The following is a 24323-nucleotide window of genomic DNA, read 5'->3' on the forward strand; positions in this document are numbered from 1 at the left end:
TGAGAGACGTCACCTGTCCATAGTAATAATAAAATATATCCAAATACTTTTAAAATATTAAAAATCATCTGCTATGCATTTCTAGTCAGGACGTTTCCACCACTGCTCCAAATAATAAAGACAGAAAGCACTCTTTTTTTCAAGCCATTATGTAGCGTGCCAATCTGAAGATGGTAGTTTGAGATAACCGCAGAGACAAACCAGCTGTAGAGAGCGTGCAGCCTGCAGTACTTTACTGAAGCTGCCCAGAATGCAGTTAACTTGGAACGTGATCCGACCCTGGTCTGGTCCTAATTTGGTCCCAATCAGGTCCTGACCCGGCTCTTATCTGAACATGATATAGTCCTAATGAAGTCCTGTTCTGGAGCGGGACCAGCAGAGCAGCGAGAAGACGCAGCTTGGAAAAAGCGTGCTCAGGGGTTTGGCCTTGTTAGGTTCTGGATGGGAATGTGGACGGGACGTTGGCGTAAATTCCTGTGTCTCCTGGGTCCACCATTATGGGCGAGTGGCGACCGTGAATGTCATATCTGAAAGAAGAAGAAGAAAAGACACAATGACACAAAACTTCACCACGTCACTGGACACCAAGCTTCATATAATGTGAGTCTTTAAGCAGAGAAGTGCCCAACAAACTTGTCCATAAATACATCCATACTGCATATGAGGAAAGGGAGATTATAGGGATTACAACAACACATGTTTTTGAAAGCAAAATATAACTTAGCAGTCAAAGTGCATGATTCATAGAAATTATTTAGCCAAGCTTCAATTATGTTTGACGGAACTGAAGTGCTTTTAGTGTGGCAGTTTGGACACACAGAGGAACTATTTCTAAAGATTTCAGTCCCATTTCATGCAATGTTTACACAATAAACTCGGCTTTGCTTTATTTCCTCTTTTGAAGAAATAGCAGGTTTTTTATCTCAGTGAAAATGTCTTTTTCTTGGTGTTTATCCGAGTGTAGGAATTAGGATAGATGTACGAGAGCTTTAAAGGAAACAGTTGTGACGTTTATATAGTAACATAAGTTAGCAGAGCTATATGAGTTACTCATTATGAGGAAATGTATATTTTGTTAATTCAATTAAATTCAATTTTATTTATATAGCACAAAAACAATAGAATTTTCTCAAGGCGCTTTACAGAGCCCAGTGCCTGGACCCCCTTAGAGCACAATGGTGACAGGGAGAGAAAAAACTCCCTGTTAATCAGGAAGAAACCTTAGGCAGAACCACGGCACACAAGGGGGGGAAATGGAGCAATGCCATGTAGACACACCACGCCTGAACAGACTCCTCTCTCATGGTGAGAAATAAGGAAAGGAGTTCAAGCGATAGTGGAACCCTGAGACACATCAGCGTGTCAGAGTTCTAGTCCATGGACTTCAGTCAGAAGAAAAGAGACGGTTAAATTTCACTTTACAGCTCAACGCCATTATCAGAAAAAGATATCAACAACCCGATGTCTGTTAATTTGGGGGATTCCGCAGGTTGTTCACAGGTTAAAGAGCTGCTGCATCCTGAGTCTGGGCAAGGATAACTGCTGTGATAAAGCTACTGTACAAGGTGAGATGTTGAATTGTGCTAAAGACCCCCAGGCGTGACCCAAGAACTGACCTTTGACCCCCACTGGTGGTGACTGGAGCTTGGGACCCTGCGTGAGGAGAGAACGCTCCTGGCTGATAGTTCTCGTAGATGGCCTCCGTATGGGCTGAGTCGGTGGGGTAAGAAACAGGAGGGTAGTCCTGAACGGTTTTTGGCGTGTTGGTCGTCGGTTCCATGGACTCAAACCGTCCTGAGGACCTACCGCGGAACCAGACTACGGCCACCACCACACCAGTAAGTGCAAGGAGAGACAGAGGAACCCCTACTGACAGCCCCACGACCAGGATCATTGAACCAGGGTCTGTGGGTTTGTCTGTGGTGTTTGACATGTCCTGGGATCGGCAAACAGGAAGAATAACACCATAAGCGTAATACATTACAACAACAAAACATCATAATAAGTTGAATGACAACTGAAAAGAATTTAAGTGACTTTTAAACTTTTAAACTAATTGTTCCACAGAATACATTTCACGTAGAGACACAGGACAGTGCTTGAAAGCACACTAAAAGAAACCCCTGGATTGGGTAAAGCATAATCGTATTATATTATTCATTATATCATTAAAGCATAATACCAGGATATCTAAGCATGGCCAGGTTGGAGGTACATTTTTCTGATATCAAAGATGTCTAATTCTCACCATGGACGACATTGTGATATCTTCAGGTTTCATTCCTCTAGATCTCTTAACAGCAAGACGTCCTGCACTGAGTGACGGACATACGATGGGAAGAGTAGAAAAGGGATGCAAATGGTGACAGTACTTCCCTTTTTTGAGTGTTACAGGCTGCAGGTTTTGAAAGCGCAGTGGCGTGACAAATCTTCCTATCTTCCTGTTTGTTTATTAAGATAACTCTGATAGGAGAAGGTAAGAGAGATTCAGTCAAGAAATTTGGGTTTTGACACTTGAACTATGTGAAACAGTGTCTCACACATCTGTCATAGGTGCCCATCCTGGACAACAAACTTTGCGGAAAATAGTGTATCTCTCACACATATTCAGACTGTGCTTCTACTGAAATGAATCATCAGTGTCACTGAAGTGTTCATTCACATTGAAGTAAGTTCTACCTAGACTTTCCAAAATGAAGAACTACTATGTAAGTTTACAATGGCGTCAGAGGAAGAGTGGGGGAAAGAGTGATGAGTGATCCTCTAACTGCCGTAGTGTACAGTCTGTAATAGAGGAATTCCCCATATTGCACAAACGGGGTGGTGTAACTAACGTGACAGAGAACAAGACACAACTGACTAACTGTATTTTGCTTACCAGGCAGTGATGGTAGTGTAAGGCTTACTCTCCGTATTTGTTTAATACAAAATGTGATTTAAGAAATGATTTCTGTCTCGCACACATTTTACAGCTTTTTCCAGAATGTGTGACAAACAGGTTAGATGCTACGTGCTGTCTGGAGAAGTCTCTAGGCACCAATTGAAAAAAAATATTTAAATTTAAATTCACACTGAAAAATGACAGACAATGTTGGAGCGCCCCCCTGTGTATACAGGCAGCAGTGCTAGGAATATAAGACTTACAGATAGGAACATTCTCCCGTGTTCTGCGCAGTGGTGGAAAGTGACTAAGTAACATTAACATTAAGTACTGTGCTTAGGTATTTGTACATTACTTGAATATTTCCATTTTGCTGCTTTATACTTCCACTCCACTACATTTCAGAGGGAATTTGTGTAGGCTACTTTCTACTCCACTACATTTATGTGACAGCTTTAGTTAGCACTCACTTTTAAGATGAAGATTTTACACAATGGATAATATAACAAGCTTTTAAAATACACATAAAAAACACATTGGTAAAAATTAAACCAGAATCACCAAAAATCAAGGACAAAAACATTCATGCAGGACTTTTACTTGTAATGGAGTTTTCTCACATTGCTGTATTGGTACTTTGACCAAAATCAAGGACCTGAATACTTCTTCCACCACTGATTCTGCTCTTTACCTTTTAGCATCGATCCTCTCCATGTGCTTATAGTGGAAGCAAGCAGTATTACTCTCAGCACTAATGCAGTTTAATCACTTACAATGTTAGTTAAAGAACTACTCAAACAAGAATTTTCTTTTCTATATATTTAATTAAATTCAATTATATTCATATAGCAACAAAACAATTAAATAGTTTCAGAGCCCATATAGATGACACTAGATGTGCAAGTAGATCGATGCATTTATTTACTTGCACACGGCCCTCCTTCTAGACGATAGCTTTAGCTAACAGTGATAATGAATTACAACATTGTTCAGCTCTCCCAGTGGAGTGGAGATTATGTAGCTGTGTGTGTTCCCCTTTTATGATTGCATATGTAAGTGCTGGTCACGGCCAGCTCTATGGTAGTCTGATAGTTCAGGTAGTCTGTGTAGTTACAGATTCATTAGGTTGCACGGCAAGGCTCATATAAGGGGAACAGAGACCCCATGTGACCCAGCTTTGATATCACTGTGTCTCTTGGTCTTACGCCCCTCGACACCCCCACTGGCTTTGCAGTGGCAGTGAAACAGCCTTTGGGTGGTAAATAGGCATAATTGGCTTGATTGTCCAAACTTGAGGAGGTGTGGATAAAAGCCGTGCTGTTGGCCTTCAGAAGGGGGCCTTGAATTCTCACCATGCGTTTGATGCTGGTGCGCACTATGTGTTTGTGGTGTTTTGCATTTACTATTGTATCCCCTTTTTTTGTTTTATTGAAATGAAGCCCTATTTTTGTATAGTGTGTGGTCTGTCTCCAATCCTCACGAGCCAGTTCATAACACTTGGTCATACAGGCCCCATTGCCTTCTCAGGATGTTTCCTGTACTTTTCTCTGTCCACTTAGGGAGGGAGATAGGGAGGGAGGGAGAGAGGGAGGGAGAGAGAGAGGGAGGGAGAGAGGGATCCTGCTGTTGCTCAGTTGTGGTGGAGTGGTTTGTCTAGCCTTTATTCTATGACCAGGGAAATGCTCACATACTGTGTTTATTTCTTCATGTGGACATTAGTGCTGTTGAGAGTTTAGCTCATTTACTTCAGCCATCACAGCGTCCATGTTGTCAGGTGTAAGATAAATTTGAAGTATCAAATGTATCAAATGAAATGTATCAAATGAAAAAAGCCAGACGAGACAGCAAGTTAAAACTGGGACAGAAGGCTGTGTGAAAGAGCAAGTGGAAACTAAGTTTAGAGAAGAACATTATTTGCCAGTCTGTGGCGCAGATAAGGGAAAGCTTTCAGATGATAAAGATGTGTCAGCAGATGAAAAACAGAAGTTCTGTAAATGGAAAATACCAAAAGAATCATGTGTTATTACTATGTGCAGAGTGGACGAGACAGTATGTCACAATCTTAAGATCGATAGATGGGCGGCCCAGGGGCCCAGAGTGACATGACTGGATTAGGCCTTTGAGTTTGAGCATCGCCTGTATCAGATCAGAATGCATTCTCCAGCTTGCTTGACTGTACTTGATTGTCTGTTGAGCAAGTTGTATTGTGTCAGTATCTACCAGTAAAACTTATCTTGTTACAACAAATTGCTTCGTATGGTGGTTCCTCTCCAAAACAACACGCAAGAGTGAAAAATACTCTAACACAGGGCAGCCATGTGAAACCAAGCTCTGCTGAAATTAGATTCCCAAACCGCTTCAGGAAGGTCAGGATGTTTTTTAAGCCTCAAATCATTTATCTGAGATGAAGGCTTAGACTACAGTGTGTGTGTGTGTGTTTGTGTGTGTGTGTGCTTGTATCTTCTATTCATCCCTCCATGACGTTCTTTCATATGTTTCCATGCTGTTGTTGGGTGGCTCTCATCCACATGCAGACTTGTATGCATAGAGAGATAAGGTTGAAACAGCCTGTGGAGGAATTCTCTAGAGAGGAAAACTTTGAGTTCAGTCTCATGACAAAACGAGCGCAGCCTCCAGCACACACTAATGAGCCCGGCAGGACAGAAATAAATAATACATCATGTACAGAAGAATAGGCAGATGAAAAAGAGCACTCTCTTGTTGTAGGCTAATTCAATCTGATTGGTTCCATCCTGGTATGTCAGGGCCATGGCTGCTTGATCTCCTCTGGCCCCAACATTAATGATCCCTGCTTTACTCTCTTATCGCACAAATGTTTCTCTCTCTTCTGCTGGAGTATGCTTCTGTTTGGTAATACAGACACAAAAGATTGCTGACATGGTGGACGATCCCTTCCTCTGATTAGCTCTACACAGACCGCCATCTTTTGACCTGTGCTAAAGTTGGACGTAGAAAAATAATATAGGCTTTTACATTATAATACATTCATAATAATAGGCTTTTATTGAGCCTGTGACATGACAAAGTTTTCTGCCTTTCAGCCGGGATTTAGGAGGAACTGGAATCCCAGGTCCATTAGTGAAATACCAATACGAGTGATGGAGGGGGGTGAGGAGAAAAGGCCAGGCACCGTGTGCTCTCCTCCATCACTGGATTACTCTCATGCTAAGGCTAACTCTAAAGCCCCTGATTCCGCCTGATAAAGGACAGCTCCTTCTATCATTAGTTCTGCCCTCAACGATACGAGCCACCTGTTTCTTTTACCTCGTCACTGGCTTTAATGGAAGCAACCCAGAGTGCAGACCAAATGCAAAACAGAGAGGTGCATACTTACCTATCCTTACCTACCTTAACACAGCTGACCCTGATAGGGATTCAGGGAGTTCAAGACTAGATCATTAGACAGACAGACAGACAGACAGACAGGCAGATAGATAGATAGATAGATAGTCACAAAACCAAGGTACTTCATCACACCATCATAAAGCCACCATTAAACACACTAATAGATAGCCATAGCGCATACCTCACACACATGTATACGCATACCTCACACACATGTACACGCATACCTCACACACATGTACACGCATACCTCACACACATGTACACGCATACCTCACACACATGTACACGCATACCTCACACACATGTACACGCATACCTCACACACATGTATACGCATACCTCACACACATGTATACGCATACCTCACACACATGTACACGCATACCTCACACACATGTATACGCATACCTCACACACATGTACACGCATACCTCACACGCATGTACACGCATACCTCACACACATGTACACGCATACCTCACACACATGTACAACCATACCTCACTTGCATGTACACGGATACCTCACACACATGTACACGTATACCTCACACCTAGCAGCAGAGTAACAGTTGACATCCTGCTTAGTATTACGAAACATAATACTAATGTGGATGTGGTTTTGGTGAATAGAGGGGGGCAGTCCCGTCACCCAGATGGCAGTTTAAATGAAGGGGCGCGGGTGCTGTTTGCCTTGTTCGCCACTCTGTCTCTAAGGTTCTCTCCATCAGGGATCAGGGCCAGTCTATCTCTAAGGTTCTCTCCATCAGGGATCAGGGCCAGTCTGGGGCCAGATGGGGCTCAGATCCTTCTCATTCATCTCTGTGAAACCTGAAAAAGAAGACATTTTTACATTTAGCTGACACTTTTACTGAAAGTGACTTACAGTATTGCACAGATGCACATTTGTATCAGCATGTGTGCATCCTGGATACTGAACCCATGAACTTGGTGTTCTTACTCTACAAGATCAGCTAAAGGAACTCAATGAGGCCCTCGTCAGCAGAAAATAAATAAATAATAGGCTGCTGTGTTGGCTTTCATGACCTTTTGTAATCTATATGACCTATTGTAACCGGGCCTCATGTTTCCATAACTGCAGAAACACCTTTTGGGCAATCAAAATGCCATGGTCCCAGTGTGACACAAAAACAAATCTCAGAGGTTACTCCTAACAAGTATTATTCAGACTTGATATATATATATATATATATATGTATATGTATATATATATATATATATATGTATATATATATTTTTTTATATATATATAAATATATATATATATATATATACATATTTTATAATACATATTTTTTAGTTTTTTGTTTTGTTATGAATGCATATGTGGAACAGATTTTTAAACGTTTACTATTAGGCCTCCCAGGTCAAGCCAACTTTGAGGATAGCAGTTGATCTCCATGTAAAGTTACTGTAAACATTATTACCAGCAGATGGCGTTCATGAGGGAGTTTTTTTTTATTTTAATCCAGCGAGGAATTGCGAACGGGATACCAATGAGCAGTGTTGGCAGGACTTGGAGCCAAAGTACTCCTGACAAAGGATTTCCTCACAGGCTCACAAGAGAAAGGTCCACGCACAGATACAGCTGCCTGACTCTTCCCCGCCAGGAGTCGGCTACTTGTGGCGGCGCTTTTCTGTGCGCGAGAAGGCTCTGTGGTTAGTGGACTGTGGCTAACTGGCTGGAATATGACAGAGAAAAACGGGACGCTCTGAACATTAAGGACAAAAGAGAGGGGAGAGAGCTATTGTTGCAATGAAGGATCTACAACAGCGAAACAACAAAGTATAGGCGATAACTTCGTTTTATTGCCCCCTATTGTGTTTTCCTTGGAGATGCATGGACGGACGTGTCAGTGAAATTGTATTGAGGGTCTATGTACATTTCTGTTTGCAAATCGTCTGAACAAAGGATACGTTTCGGAATTTCGGATGTTTGTTTGGACCTACAAACGAGAAGGAAAACAGGGGGGGTCACACGCAGAGGAAAACACGAAAATCTAATTGTAAAGACATCGTGTATCTCGGAGTGACCAGACTGACATCGAAAGTCCTCAGAGGAGAATGGGGTGAGTTATAGCGGAGTCTTTCCATGCCAAGTTGTTACCTCAAACCGCTCACTAGAGTAGAAGGAGTAAAAAGTTCTGAATGAATGAGTGCCAGAGAATTTTGTCTCATGACTGTTGACGCTCGGAGGTAACATTCGTCCCGCACAGCCATAGTGTTGGATACACATTTGCTTGTTTAAGCTACGGGCTAACTAGTATACTTTCCGCGATATCAGCATTCTCCAACTTCTGAGTTAGAATGTTTTGAGAGCAGCCGGAAGCTATTGCACGTTTATTGCGATCGTTTCTAACTCAGAAATGTTTGTTTGGGTGTGAATTCAGTATCATCTCACTGGGTGAGCCCCTGAACCAGCTGGATTTAGATGTGCCTAAATCTCTTGTCCTGTGTCCATGAACAGACTAGATTACTCACCCAGCACTGTGCCCTACTGTAGCGCATAGTGAAGTGACAACAAATTTAACTTTCCCTCAGCGCCCCACATATTTAGGCCTATACTGATTTTTGTTAAACGGCTTAAAGATTGCAAGCATGAGCTTATTAACAAAATATGTTGCGCAGATGTGTATGGGGGGCCGTCGATTTAAGACTGATCAGGACAGTCTTTTTAATAAATGAGGATTTACAACCCCCCAGCAACACTGAACATGCGCATTAGACAGGCCTGTCAATCCTAATTTTCAGGACGTTCTGTTGCATACACGATGATGAGAAATAATAACGAGGCAAATGGTCCACAAAGGCGGAGTGAATTCTGTAGTCCGATGAGGGAACTATCAGGCATCATTATCATGGATCATTACCTCTGCCTACTGTTTAATGAGGTAGTGAATGTGGGATTTGCCGATGCGTTTATCAGCATCTTAGATAGTAGGCCTAGTGACCAGGGAATTATTTGAAAAGCAAAGCCTGATATCTTATAGTAGCCCTACCTATGCCTACTTAGAGGCTTGGCAAGAGCCAATACAGTCCAGCATGCCCGGAAGCCTATAGACTGTGTAGCTGTTGAGGCCAGCTTCCCAGAGTGAAACCAGTACTGCAGTTTGGAAAGGCAACAGAAAGGCAACAGACCAGTAATGAAGAGAGTAGACCAGTGCTTTGATAGCACTGATTCTGATGCTGTGCCACACACACACACACACACACACACACACACACACACACAAGTTTGCGCACGTCTGGCTACTCTCTTCCATAGATGCTTTCAGGGGTGACACACAAACACACACACACACACACACACACACATCAGAGAAGCCCTAGCTTTCCATGTACTGTTCAAAACAGATGTGTTATCCATATGTGTACAGCTGGATGTAAATAATCTTCATCCAACTATGAGCTGTGTGTCTATTTATAGGTGTATGTACTCAGGAAAGTTCAGATGTGTGTGTGTGTGTGTGAGAGAGTTCTGATGTTATATCGTTTTCACTGGCTACTCTCCTGACTTCTCCCTACACACAGAAAAGGAGCCACGTCTGAGCAGTAAACATGCATCCTCAGCAAAAAGAAAGGTAGGGAAGAGGTGTGTGTGTGTGTGTGTGTGTGTGTGTGTGTGTGTGTGTGTGTGTGTGTGTGTGTGTTTTGTACTGAAGTGTTTGAGAGAAAAGTCAGGGAAAGATGTGTGTTGATTGTGTGCGACAGTCTCGTCATGTCATTTGTCTTGTCATTTCCGTTAAAGGTGTGTGTGGAGGTGTGTATGTCGTGTGTGTGTTTTACAGCTGTTTTAGGTGCTTTGTATTTTGTGATCATTTGAGACAATGGGAGGGGAAATGTAGTATGGCTGTTGTGTGTGTGTGTGTTGTCACCTGCTGCTGTGTGTGTTTTTTGTATTTTGTGAATATTTGAGAGAACAAATGGGAAGGTAGTATGGATGTCAGTGATTTGTGCCGTGTGTGTTTGTGTCATCAATGATGGGTGCATTTCCTTGATCTATTTGTCCATTCATGTTGAGTGGATGACACAGTTACTGACAGCGGCACAGCTGATGCCAGCAGCCATCTCTCGTTTCCGGGCTTCGCTCACGTTCACTAAAATCTAATCAACGTGTGTGTTTGTCACGACAACAGCATTACCTCACCTTTCATCATCTCCCCCTTCACCTACGCTGCTAAATCAGACACACACACACACACATACTGACTACCCCCCTCATTCCAGCTGCTGTTTTGCAGCTGTGTGTGTGTGTGTGTGTGTGTGTGTGTGTGTGTGTGTGTGTAGGAGAAGCACACCAGAGCAGATGTTTGGGTGAGCTTTACAGGCCTGATCAGAGCAGACTGGGGGGTCAGATAAAGGAGCAGCCTGCCCTAAACCTCCAGATGCTTCATCAGCTTCATGTGTGTGAGACCAGCAGCTATAGGTCCTGAGCCTCAGCAGTCACTTGCTTTTCTACAGTATGTGTGTGTGTGTGTGTGTGTGTGTGTGTGTGTGTGTGTGTGTGTGTGTGTGTGTGTGTGTGTGTGTGTGTGTGTGTGTGTGTGTGTGTGTGTGTGTGTGTGTGTGTGTGTGTGTGTATCTATCATCAGATATCTGTACAAGCTATTAACGAGCTATTTACACTCTACTACTCCAAGTTCTGTTTGGATTTTTCTCTGTACAGTGAAGGTGTGAGTGTGTGTGTGTGTGTGTGTGTGTGGGGGGGGGGGGGGGGGGGGGGGTCTGTGTGAGTAGGCTATGTGTGAAACGATTTTCAAAGTGAAATCGTTCTGAGCTTCTCGATTCACGGTAGGCCTGCACGCACATTAACACTGCCGATGGGAAGCCAGACTAGCCAATCACTGTTGAGTGTTGTGCCGCTCTGACAGGACTGTGAAAGAACAAAATGATCAGTGGGTGCGCAAAAAAACTTTCTATGGTCTATGGTGATCAGCTGCAGCCTTTTATTGTCTATGGTGATCAGCAGAAACCTTTACTGTCTATGGTGATCAGCTGCAGCCGTTACTGTCTATGGTGATCAGCTGCAGCCGTTACTGTCTATGGTGATCAGCTGCAGCCGTTACTGTCTATGGTGATCAGCTGCAGCCTTTACTGTCTATGGTGATCAGCTGCAGCCTTTACTGTCTATGGTGATCAGCTGCAGCCGTTACTGTCTATGGTGATCAGCTGCAGCCTTTACTGTCTATGGTGATCAGCAGAAACCTTTACTGTCTATGGTGATCAGCTGCAGCCGTTACTGTCTATGGTGATCAGCTGCAGCCTTTACTGTCTATGGTGATCAGCTGCAGCCGTTACTGTCTATGGTGATCAGCATGTTGGGGATTTCTCAGTTTAAAAAAGTGATGTGCCGCCACTGCTCTGCTCAGCTCTTCAGTCTTTAGTCCAGGGGCTGTTTTCCTCTTCACTTCCTGTCATGGTTCCGTCTTTCGTCTGGCTGGGCGTCCTCTTCTGCGGTCACGCTGCTGAGCTGGACTAGGTCACACACTCTCAGTCACACACACACCGCCACTCTCACACACATTCTCGCTCGGACAAACACTCTTAGACTCACACAAAGTCTGTGTTCTTTCTTGAAGCTGTCAGCGGCTGTTTTACATAATAATCCTATGGAGTACACACACACCCTCACCATCACATGTACTCTCCCTAACACACACCCTCACCATCACATGTACTCTCCCTAACACACACTCTCACTCAAAACATGTTCTCACTCAAACACACACTTCTTATACACACTCTCACTCAAACACACATTCCCTTTTTCACATTCACACTCAGTCTCACTCAAACAAATTCTCATTCTTACACACACTCTCACTCAGCCACACACTCTCACTCAGCCACACACTCTCATTTTCATACTCTCTCTCTCACACACACACAAACACACACATACCCACATGCACACACTTTCACTGACACTCTCACTGTGACTGGGGCAGGAATGTGGCGTCACAGCACCGCGCTCATCTCTCACCGTCTCTGGCGGGCGGCACACCGGTGTTCCTCAGAGCTGCAGCACATGCCTCAGATGTTTCAGCAGTTTCATCCCCCCCCCCGGCCCAGGAGGATCGTAAGAGGAGAGGTGTCCTCTCCCCCCCCCCCCCCCCCCCCCCCCCCCCAGGAGGATTGTTAGAGGAGAGGTGTCCTCCCCAGCGCATGCTGGCACTCTCTGTTGAGATGAAAGCTGACATCTCATGCTGACTCTCACATGTGTGGCTTTTATGTCATTTGGAGAAACTAACAGTGGCACATGTGTGCAGTCCACGACTCTAATCCAACACACTTCTTGTGAAATTCAGTAAATTGCTCCTCGCAGTCCTCTAGCTGTCTTTTCTAAATAAAATTAAAAATCCAGCGCTCGACCACCACAGCCCTGGCTCAGTAAATGGGAAACAAAGATGTTGGCAGAGCCAAAAATGATTCCAGCCAATCAATAAGTTGCTTCAGGAGCACGCAAGGGAGGGGTATAACTTGATTGGCTTTTGACCTTTTGACCTTCCGACAGGATCGCGGACTCTATATTTAATATAGGGTAGACTATCTTTACATAGATATACATGCTATATGTCCCCTTTGACACTTGGGTTGATATCGGTTTCGGCCTCCTCATATCTTTGTTGCTGATATTTGTCCACACGTGCCCTCTTATGGTTACGCTACGTATGGTAGGTTTACTTGCATACAGAGCTAGAACTATTTACATTCCGTTCTTTCTTTTTTATATACTTAATTTTTTCATTAACATTAACTTCTGTAAACTCCTGCTTGGGAACCATAGCCATGATATTTGCAGCAAAGGCAAATGGTGCACCAGAGAGTAAAATTGGGCTAGGAGGGAGGCATTCACTGCACTTTTACGGGCACTGGTTGATTCATCATTTCCCAATTTATATACTTTAACATCCTATTTTAGCACATTCATGCAGGCACATTTGAGTCAGAGTGCATTTCTTTAGAATGAAGTGCTGAAACATTATAAATGTAACCTTATTTAAAATGTAAACCATAATGGTAGAACAATAGCTCAGTCTCAGCTTAAGTTAACTGGCTAGCTAGATAAGGTTAGCTTCATCCATATCATTGCTACCTAACTTAGTCAGTGCCATTGTTGGTGCCATTCATTTGTCTTTCATAGATTTAGAGGCATAGATTTAAATGTGCATTTCACAGATTTTTTTCTATTTTTAGGTTTGTAAAACAACGATTATTCCCTGGTGGTCTGTGCATTGCCTGCTGTTTCTCATAGAAGGTATTCCCAAATGGACTCATTATAATTCCCCTTTTTGTAACAGCCAAATATGATAAATGAATATCGGCCCAAAATATGGGCCACATATCTGTTATCCACCATCAGCCATTAGATCTTGATATCGGTATATTCAAATAATAAATATTGGTCGATCCCTACTTCCATCTCCACTCCCCTGATATCATTACGGTATTCCAAAGAAACAGGAACTTATGTTTATTCTCTTTTACGTTGATGTTTGAAAGAAAGCTCCTTTCACTCTGGTCTCATGAGCTGGCTTAATGACATGAGAGAGATAGAGAGAGAGGCTAGATATATGCATGGCACACGGTTCAAATCTATAAAACCATGTTATTTAATATATTATGTGACATGTTATTAAACTCCCCTCCCCCAGGTAATTTCAGTTGAAATGGCTGTTACTTCTGTGTGACTTTATTCAGCACTCAATGCGCTAGGAGTCATTAGCTGTGTCTGTAGCATATTACTGTAAAAACATCACCATCGGTTATCGTTCCTCTGAGACAACAGGCAACTGAGCCACGATGAGAAAAACATTGCAGTTTCACTGCGGGGCAAAATCATTCAGTCTGTCATTTTCATTTGTAGTGGAGCAGCAGCCACAACAGGGCAAAGTGAGCCTCGTAAAGTCAAATGCATCCAAACATCCCTCACGGCGGGTGCGCTGACAAGCACCGCTTCAGAGAAACAAAAATAATCCCTATCCATAGCAAACACTAACACACTTTTTACCAACACACTCACACACACACACTCACACTCCCCAGAAAGGCCAGCACACACTTTGTTAAAAAAACAAACTGTGCCGAAATGCTAATACAGACATAGTAACAGTAACACAATGTATACTGAGACAATAACACAACCTCTACACACACATTACAGAAATAATTACACATCCCCACAAAACACCCTCTGCACACTCTCCACAGACTGTTGAAATCTTACTAAAAAAAGACACACACTCAAACCCAGTGGGAGCTTCTGCAGGCAGTAGAAATAGCCGTTTTTAGCCAGTAGAAATAGCCACCTTAAACTCAAACAGAGAGCAACCCCTTTGTTCCCATCCACAAGCACATTACAAATCAGGGTGTGTGTGTGTGTGTGTGTGTGTGTGTGTGTGCGTGCACGTGCGCGTGTGTGTGTGTACTTGTGTTTGTGCATCTGTTTGTGTGTGTGTGTGTGTGTGTGTACGTACTTGTGTTTGTGCTTTATGTGTGTGTACTTGTATTTGTGCATCTGTGTGTGTGTGTGTGAGAGAGAGAGAGAGAGAGAGAGAGAGAGTGTGTATGTTGTCCAGTGCATCTGACCCTAACAGCTGGTCCTATCCAGGCAAGGTGAGCGCATAAGAGGCCAGATCCCCCTGAAGGAGAGGCTTACGGTAGGTGACTCACAGGGCTGTCCTAAGCCTGATAGGACCAAACATGGGAGCAGTGCTGGAGGTGACACACACACACACACACACACACACAGACACACACACAAACACACACACACACACACACACACACACACACACACACACACACACACACACACACTAGCACAGGGGCGCTCTGGACTGCCCAAGGGGGTTTGCCACTGCACAGGAGCTAGCGGGACAGATGTTCCTCTCTGAGGAGACTCCACTAAGTCACTGAGTTAGATATACTTCTACTCTCCAAGAGTACAGTTAGATATACTTCTACTCTGCAAGAGTAGAGTTAGATATACTTAAACTCTCCAAAGAGTAGAGTTAGATATACTTATACAGGTGAGCATGAAGCAGCACATTTCCTGTGACGCTTTAAAGTCCCCCCCCCCCGTAGCGCGTAGCGCTGGGTAATGAAATATCTGTGAGAGAGGCTGACAGGCTGGGGTTGTGTGTGCCCACAGGCCATGGCACCGCTCCATATGAACTAAAGCTATCTCACCATCTCTCTCTCTGTCACCTTCCCCTCCATGTCAAAGTCAAAACCAGCTCGGCTCTCTCAGACCTCAGACGCAGAGCTGTGCGCAGAGACGTCTCTCCACCAGCCTCCTCCTCTGCTCTATGAGGGAAACACAGCCTGGAACTGATATTGATTGCATTCAGAATCAAGAATTACAGTCAGCCTTGTCATACTGTGAGCAGTATGTGAAAAACGAGGGTTGAAGGCACACTGCGTGCTTATGAAACCAGTTTCTAGTCCTCCTGCATCATGTATGATATGGCCTTGGTCACTAGATGAACGCTGGCCTTCCTTTTGACAAAGTTTTGACTTCTGATCGCAAGGCCTGTTTTTTTCCACAGTAGATATTTCTCATTAGTGTATTGCTCCGATCCCTCAGACTGACGCAGGCTTGCTTGTGTGTGTGTGTGTGTGTGTGTGTGTGTGTGTGTGTGTGTGTGTGTGTGTGTGTGTGTGTGTGTGTGTGTGTGTGTGTGTGTGGACTATCTGAGGGGATGACGTGAGAACAGAGACTGTGGAATGCACATGCGTGGAATGTAAGGACAGTACTTCTGTACCAACACACACACGCACACACACACACAGACAAACGCACAGACACTGACAAACACACACACACAAACAACCACACACAGATCCTCCACTGGATCACAGGGCTTGTTTTGTCTGAATCCTCTGAAGCTGGCTGAGCCGGCCAGCTGATTTGGTGTGTGTGTGTGTGTGTGTGTGTGTGTGTGTGTGTGTGTGTGTGTGTGTGTGTGTGTGTGTGTGTGTGTGTGTGTGTGTGTGTGTGTGTGTGTGTGTGTGTGTGTGTGTGTGTGTGTGTGTGTGTGTGTGTGTGTGTGTGTGTGTGTGCACCTCCGGCTGTGCTCGGGCTGAGCAGCAAGAGACTGTCTGCAGGGGGACATGGGCCTGTGGACCCCCGGAGAAACACCAAGGCTGCACACACACACTCTAACACACCATACAGCACATTTGTGTCTGCACACACACACACACTCTAACACACCACACTCTAACACACCATGTGTGTCTGATATAGGCACCGTGTTGAACTGAGGACCACGTGCTGTACCTCTCTGCCGTCACCCTCTGCTCCTGTTTCTCATAGCAGTGCAGACGATAAGAGCAGTAAGCCCTCTCAGGGGATTAGCAGAGATTTGCACTGAGCTGCACAATATATGGAATATAATCAGAGAGAATGCTTTTGACCGGAGTAGACCCAGGTGTGAGACAGGGAGTGAGAATGCTTTTGACCGGAGGTGTGAGACAGGGAGTGAGAATGCTTTTGACCGGAGTAGACCCAGGTGTGAGACAGGGAGTGAGAATGCTTTTGACCCAGGTGTGAGACACAGGTGTGAGCCAGGTAGTGAGAATGCTTTTGGCCAGAGTAGACCCAGGTGTGAGACAGGGAGTGAGAATGCTTTTGACCGGAGGTGTGAGACAGGGAGTGAGAATGCTTTTGACCGGAGGTGTGAGCCAGGGAGTGAGAATGCTTTTGGCCAGAGTAGACCCAGGTGTGAGACCCAGGTGTGAGACACAGGTGTGGGGTTGGGCCTGTCTGTGGGTCAGGAGTAGGCGTTGTGGTCAAATAAGAGATAGGATAAGAGGCTGTAGCTGAAAGGGATGGGAACCAGTGTACCGCAATCCCAAAGCACCAGACTCGTTGGTATGGCAGTCCGAGCACATACTCAACCGTAGTGATGGCACACCGTCACAACCAGTTTTGATTATAAGTGTGATTATAAGAGATTGGTGAGAAGGTTTGGGTGAGATTCTGTGTACAGACTCTATCACATGCTGAGATTGTAGATAGCTGCCGTGGGATGCTGCTGGGAGACTGTATTGCATAAGTGACCACTTATGGTGCCTGAGGATTGTTCAGTTTATAGATGGAGACTGTAATATATAAGTGACCACACAGAGATTGTGCCTGAGGATTGGTCAGTTTATAGATGGCTACTCCGGAACCATGTTTAGGGGTCAGTGAATGTGCTACTCAGAAGTCTAGTTCCTTTCTGTGTGTGTGTGTGTGTGTGTGTGTGTGTGTGTGCATATTATTGTGAGAGAGTGTGTGTGCGTGGTAGTGTCTGAGTGTGTATGATTGCGTTTGTAAATATGTATGTGTGTGTATGTGTGAGGATATTGCTCATCATGAGTCCTGCTCTGTGCAGTGGCCTGATAGCCCTCCCTGAAGGGGCCTTGGTACTGCTGGGTGAGTGTGTGTGTGTGGGAGTGTGTGAATACCCTCCCTGAAGGGGCCTTGGTACTGCTGGGTGTGTGTGTGTGTGTGTGTGTGTGTGTGTGTGTGTGTGTTTGTGTGGGTGTGTGTGAAAACTCTCCCTGAAGGGACCTTGGCATTGCTGGCCTCCATGGAATGTTCCAGCTGGCTGCTGAATGAAAGCCATCAGCTCAACACACCCCTCAGCTCCAGAATGTGTGTGTGTGTGTCTGTGTGTGAGAGAGAATTGTGTTGAGTGTGTCTGTGTGTACACGTTTGTGCCTGACAGGGCATTCATGTGTGTATGTGTTTGTCAGAACATGTGTGTGTGTGTGTGTGTGTGTGTGTGTGTGTGTGTGTTTGTGTGCCTTTGTTGCTGTGTGACAGAAGATTCCTGAGGGGTCTCTGCGTCCTTGTATTCTCCCTGTGAGGCGTGTTCTGGCTTCACAGTTTGCCCATGTTGACATCAAACACCTGCACTATGGACGCCATCCAAATTCTCCCTCCTTGGAACTAACCTCACTCTCACGTCCCCTGCAGAGTGTGTGTCCTGATAGGGTGTTCATCTTCGTAGTGTGTGTCATGTGTTGATGTTGTTCCTGCAGTGTGTTGCGTCGTGTGTGTTGCGGGGGTTTGGTCTCCATCTCGCCATATCATTCTGTGAGATTTTTCCGAAGTGTTTTCAGTCATATTAGTCCATATTAGTTGTCATCATCTTCATGCGCTCATAGATGCTGACCGCTGATGCTTCTATGCTGGCACAGTGTTCTGAGCAGACAGCAGTCATGTGATGTGTGACACGCTGTATCTCTGAGGCTAGAGGCTAGAGGCAAGAGGCAGACACTTCCTCTGAATCAAGGCAGATACTAACTCTTAAAACAGACAAGGTATCCGGCCTTGGCAAGGTTCTGTTGGACCTGCAACAGGTCAGGTACGGGTGTGTTCCAGAATCCAATTCTGGTCTGGTGGTTCTGTCAGAGGAGAGAGAGAGAGAATTTGGATCTGTGTCACATCGGAGCTCGAACCCTTTACTGTCAGATCAGGAGCAGATCCCTTTACATGCTCATCAGGACTGTATCTGGACGAGAGTGGTGTGTGTGTGTGTGTGTGTGTGTGTGTGTGTGTGAAGAGAGAGGCAGCATTTGGATCTGATGTGGCACATTAATCAGGTCTTTAGTCACAGCCATCATCTCTGCACCCCTCTGCCCCTGATTGTGTGTGTGTGTGTGGGGGGGGGGGGGGGGGGGTGCAAGCAATGGCAGATGGGATTGAAGATGGATGACTGTCTCAGTAATCTTTAGCACGCTATCACCCAAGCTGTCAACACTCATGGAAACTCCACTCAATTACCTCCGCTGGGGCAAGCTAACCCATCATGACACGTCAGGTGCCCTCTAAGAGAGCATTCTAAAAGCATTGTTTGAAAATAGCCTCCTACTGTAAAATAGAGTTTTCTGAAAGACTGACAGAACATTCACTAAAACCTTTATTTCTCAGCCTCAGTAGCAGAAAGAAACATGAAATGAAAACCTTTCGAAAGCCTAAACATTAAGCTTTAACATATAGCCTTTGCCCTAATGTTCATTTAAATTTTGTTTTAATTAATAAACAAAACAAAAATCAGACAAAGTTGTGGCACTGTAAGAAAGTGGCACTGCAAGTAGGTAAGTGGCAGTGTACACTCCCTCCAGATCCTTCTCTTCTGAGGGAGTTTCTCACAGCCGTGCTCAAATGTGTCTTCCTCCAGATCCTTCTCTTCTGAGAGAGTTTCTCACAGCCGTGCTCAAATATGGCTCCCTCAGGTACGGTCGGTGGAGGAGCGCTCCTTGCCGTGACACGTTCCTGTGGCAGGTCCTGTTTCCGCTCTTTGTAGCGTCTCTCGTACTTGGCTGTGAATGTCTTTCCTCCAGCACCCCTTGCAGCGGTGTATGCATTGTAGCATCTGACAGCCAGTTAAAAGAAGAAGAAGAGCCTCCTCCACCATGTCTTTGAACAATGCTGGAACAGATAACCTCCAACCATCTGATCCACACCTTCCATGTGTTTGTGGTAGTCGGAGAGGCTGGCAATACACCCTCAGTGTGGTCGTTTCTCTTCACTGACCCTCTCAGTGGGATGAGAGGCATCAGACAGCACCATAATAGCTTTGGAGTCCTGCCAAAACACAAAATGTTCAGTTTTCTTTTTTTAGCCACTTTCAATTTGTGTTTGCCCAACCAAGCTTGCTTGCTCCCCTCAGTCCCTTTCTGCACAAACAGCGCCGCAGGAATCCAGTCCGTGGCTGTTCATGCGCTGGAAAAGCTCTGACCCCTGAGTAGAAGCGCTCCATGAAAATGGGGATTAGACCCATAGTAGGGTAAATCCATGACCTTCTCCTGTGTCCGCTGTGTAGACCTGTGTAGAGTTTGTTGACGTAGCCAGGGAGCTCTCTGCCATGTCCTACATCTTGAGACCCCATTTTGTTGGTTTGAGGGGGAGAGACTGATGGAAGGCGAGTCTTTCACCATCGCTCTCGTCTCGGGTAAAAGGTCGGATATTTAGCAGAACGCTTTTATCCAAAGCGACTTACAGACAACCTGCAGAATTCAAATCAATTCAATTCGATTCGATTCGATTCGCACACGATACAGAGCCTGGATCTGGACCAATCAGGAACCAAACCCGGGTCAACTGCTTACAATGCTGTGACGCTAACTACTGTGCCACCACGTCCAATATCATCTTTTGTCATAAAGCCATTACCCTCATAGAGTGACTGAAATTGACTGGTGAAGTACTCGAGAAACCATCTTAGGTCTTGTTCAGACTGCCAGCCAAAAGCAAAAAAATTAAAAGTTTCTCGTAGTGCATTTCACCTTCCCCACCATGCATTTCTTGGGTCACAGGAATTGAAAACAATGACATGGTCTAAAACGTGCTGACATCGCATCCGGCCCTAAAGGGAAGAGCATGCAAATGCTGCACCTGGTGTTGGTGGGTTACAGAGGGCAGTGGTGATGCATTGATCACTGTATCCCCACACTCACATTAGGAAGGACCAAGAAGTGTTTCAAATCTCTAAGTATCTATTCTACCTTTAAACAAATCTTTTTGAATTCTTCAATTTGACAAGTACACTGGGGTACTTTTATCATTCGCAAACCCCCTGGAGTAGGTAGAATTAGTTTTGAGTATTTTTAAATGGCAAACTATTGGTTGCATGTGAAATGGGATTCACAGTAAGAGTGCAGTCACAAGAGGGCTTTCATTACTCACACGTGCATCTGCTGGTTGGGTCTCTGTCATGCTCATCTAGAGTAGTGAAGAACTGACAGCAGCCCACAGGAGGAGGAATTCTATTGAGCGTAGATCCAGATAGGCTTTACTAGAAATATCACATGGGAAGGAATTCTATTGAGTGTAGATCCAGATAGGCTATACTAGAAAATATTACATGGGGAGGAATTCTATTGAACATAGTTGCAGATGTACCAGACATATAGCCTGACGTTGTCATACTCATAATTCTAGTCAGAATATGAGTCTGATACTGCTCCATTGGGCTGTGATTATGGGGCGTGTTTCAACCGAACCAGGAAAAAAAAATGCCTCTTCGCTCAATTGGATAGACCTACAACCAATCAGAGCAACGTAGTATGTGATGTAAGTTAAACTAAATTAAACTTTTACCGAATCCCATAGGAAGGACGGCAAAAACATCTTTTCGATCTACAAATGCCTTGATCGCGTTTCTCTGTTCCTCTTTCAAAATGAATGCGCTGTCGATGTCTTCTAAAACAAACTCGATGGCAGAATCTACACATCTCAGCTCTCCAGCGGCAGCCATGTTAGTTGAAAACGAATTCAACCCAAGCGCTCTTTGGTGACGTGGTTGATTGCGTTACTGTTGATCATCTGTCCATCATCGTATAAAGCCCGCCCTGACAATTTGATTGGTCCGAACAGCTTCTGTTCAGGCATAGTTTCGCCCCAACAGAGCAATGCCAGACCGAACTTCCGACCTCAATTGTTGTGGGCGGGGCTAAGTTCGATTTGGCACCCAGGCTACCAGACATATTACATGGGGTGGAATTCTATTTAACTGGATCCAGGTATAATAGAAAATGCAACATGGTGAAAAATTACATTTAACATAGTACTAGATATAGTTGAAATATAACATATCCTATATGCTGAGAGTAGGTAACCGCATGTCATGCCATGCAAAGTAACTGAAGTCGCTGACAAGCAAGGTCATGTTTACGACAAAACCCCAGATTCCCCAGCCCAATGTCTCGCTCGCCAACCATTCCTCAGAAATCGATGTTGGACTTAATGAGCCTGGTTGGGAACTCATTAAAAATAATGAGGCATCAGAAAGCAGACATGGAGGGGATGCGGACATTTAAAAGCATGTCACCAGGCCAGTAATTGATCTTGACTTGCTGTGATGAGTTCAAGGAAATGCAGATACCATTTTGTTGGATTAGCATACGGCCATTAGCAACAACAGGGTGTACTCTTCATGTGATATAAGATAACTGGGGGCCACAGATGCCAGAGTTACAGTTACTAACTTACAGTCTAACTGTCACAGTCTTACAGTCTAACTGTCTTGTGTGCGTGTGTGTGTGTGTGTGTGTGTGTGTGTGTGTGTGTGTGTGTGTGTGTGTGTGTGTGTGTGTGCGTGTGCGTGTGCGTGTGTGTGTGTGTGTGTGTGTGATTGTGTGTATGTATTTGTGTGAGTCTACATTTGTATGTGTGTGTCGGGGTACATCTGCATTTGTATGTGTGTGAGTGTATAGATATGTATGTGTATGTTCATATGTGTGTGTATGTTCATGTGTTTGTGTATGTTCATATGTGTGTGTTTCGGTAAACATATGTGTGTGTGTGTGTTCAGATGTATGTGTATGTCTGTGTACATATGTGTGTGTGTGTTCATATGTGCGTGTGTTAATATGTGTGAGTCCGTATTAGGGATGGGCATAATTAATCGACGATCGATTAATTGATCATTAAGAATTTCCTCGATGAAATAATTTTTTCATCGATTAAAACTAATGCATGTTCTGTTGCGTAGTGTGCGTGTAATTTATTTATTTTAGGGCTGTCAAAGTTAACGCGTTATTCTATGAGATTATTGTGTCGGAGATTAATGCAATCAAATATTTGAACGCAGTTAACGCAACTGTTTACTTCCGGTGCGCGTTGACCCGTGGCACGAAACCGCCCCTTGTCTGCAGTCAGTTAGATAGAAGAGACCGAGACGGTAGTTGAAGATGGAGAGAGCTGAGGGATTGTTGGGCGGAAAGTTTCTGTTTAAGAGGCAAAATGACAGAACAATCGACAAAACTAAAGTTGTATGTAGCATTTGTCAGCTGAATGTAGCTATCACAGAAGCAGCTCGTGTTTAAGTTATCACCTTAATGCAAAGCACCCGACAGAAAGCAGTCCCAGGTTAGATGGTCGCCAACCCACACTCCACGACTTCTCTAGGAAATTAACTAGACCAGTCCGTGAAAAGGTTACCAACGCTGTCGCAGTTTAGGTTGCGGGTGACTGTCGGCCCATCAACATAGTTGAAGACGGTGGGCTGACTGAGGTGATTCGAATTGCTTCAGGGGACAATTTCTTACGATTTACCGTCGAGGGGCACCATTGTGTCTCGCATACATTCCTTGGCTGATGGCGAGAGAGCACGAACAAAATACAATTAAACAACAGTGTCTAAAATAATGAATGAAGTGATTACTCGTTAATTTATAAAGATTTAGTCTTTAGAAGAAAACAAACTTTTAATCACGATGAATCTAGATGAATGAATTTCAAAATGTGAGATTAATTAGTTAGAGAGAAAAAAAAACGAAGGTCAGTTGTGTTTATGAGCACCGGCTTCTAGCTGTCGGCTCCGCTGCTTAAGAGTACAGCAGCGCATATTTTCAAGTGTAACCATTGAACGGATCCCGTTTAACTGCCACAAGAGTTGTCCATCTTGTAAGTTTAACTGCCACAAGAGTTGTTCATCTTGTAATAAATATCTCAATGAGGAAACACGCTGTGTTTTTTTATTTTCACTGCATTTTAATATAGCCTATAAATAGTGAATTTTAATATAAAAATATTAAAGATTAATCGAAAATCGATCGTTAATTCTCCCGACGATCGATTAAGACAATTTAATCGAATGCCCATCCCTAGTCCGTATACATGTGTATCTGTGTGTTCATATGTATGTGTATGTCTGTGTTCATATGTGTGTGTGTGTGTGTGTGTTCATGTGTGTGTTTTGTCCCCCCAGAGAGCCACCGCTGTTCAGTGCCAAAGCGCACGTCTTCCAGATCGACCCAGTAACCAAGCGGAACTGGATACCTGCCAGCAAGCACGCCGTCACTGTCTCATTTTTCTACGATGCCACCCGCAGTGTGTACCGGATCATCAGTGTGGGAGGAACCAAGGTGACACACACACACACACACACACAGATTTCCTTTTCTCACACACAACCTTGCGTTGTCAATGTGACAGTAGAATCTGCAGTTCCCGTTCCCAAAACAAATGGATGTCAGTGGAGAGTATGGAAATAGCTAGCGTAGCATAGCGTGCTGTGCTGTGCTGTGCTGTGGTGAAGGGCTATTAGATG

At 44.4% G+C, this 24323-nt stretch overlaps 1 long non-coding RNA gene across 1 annotated transcript; it reads left to right on the forward strand.

Annotated features, from left to right (window-relative positions):
• The first annotated feature begins 7636 nt into the window (after window positions 1-7636).
• LOC122129507 lies at window positions 7637-24159 on the forward strand. The gene is made up of 3 exons (XR_006151786.1): window positions 7637-8339; window positions 9802-9851; window positions 23982-24159. It is a non-coding gene; the product is annotated as an uncharacterized LOC122129507 (long non-coding RNA).
• The last annotated feature ends 164 nt before the right edge of the window (window positions 24160-24323 follow it).

This window comes from Clupea harengus, unplaced genomic scaffold (assembly GCF_900700415.2).
Source record: "Clupea harengus unplaced genomic scaffold, Ch_v2.0.2, whole genome shotgun sequence".
NCBI classification, from domain to species: domain Eukaryota; kingdom Metazoa; phylum Chordata; class Actinopteri; order Clupeiformes; family Clupeidae; genus Clupea; species Clupea harengus.